Source organism: Petromyzon marinus, chromosome 74 (assembly GCF_048934315.1).
Source record: "Petromyzon marinus isolate PM22_M1 ecotype Great Lakes invasive population chromosome 74, UKy_Petmar_22M1.pri1.0, whole genome shotgun sequence".
Classification (NCBI taxonomy): domain Eukaryota; kingdom Metazoa; phylum Chordata; class Hyperoartia; order Petromyzontiformes; family Petromyzontidae; genus Petromyzon; species Petromyzon marinus.
The window spans coordinates 11,950,926-11,951,568 of NC_133740.1; positions in this window are offsets into that span (position 1 = coordinate 11,950,926).

The following is a 643-nucleotide window of genomic DNA, read 5'->3' on the forward strand; positions in this document are numbered from 1 at the left end:
TTTGAAGTTCACGTGTTTAGATCTACAGTGAAGGCTGCATTGGTGAGTGTAAAGGATGAGTACACAGGTGAGTGTTGTGAGTCTATTGGTGAGCGTAAAGCTAAGTATGGGTGAGTGTGTGTGTGTGAGTCTATGTGTGTGTGAGTCTATGTGTGTGAGTGTGAGTCTATGTGTGTGTGAGTCTATGTGTGTGTGAGTCTGTGTGTTTGTGAGTCTATGTGTGAGTGTGTGTGAGTCTATGTGTGAGTGTGAGTCTATGTGTGTGTGTGTGTGCGTCTATGTGTGTGTGTGAGTCTATGTGTGTGTGTGAGTCTTCCCATACCTGGGCAGTGTGCTTGTGACTGGCTCCAGTTTAACATCAGAGGTCTCACTCTGAATCAGTCGAGCGGCAATATCTTTTTATCGGTTGCGTAACGCTGTGTGGAAGCTACCTGGTCTGTCGCTCCGCACTAAGCTTCAGGTCTTCTCGGCCACGGTCATTCCCTCCCTTCTCTACGCTTGCGAAAGTGGACCCCCCTAATGGAACATCTTCGCCGGTTAGAAACATTTAGGCTGGCCTGCCTACGATCCATCCTGGGTTTAACCAAACTGCATTGTGTGAGGAGCTCACAAATCCTTGAAAGATCTGGGCAAGGTCCCATCA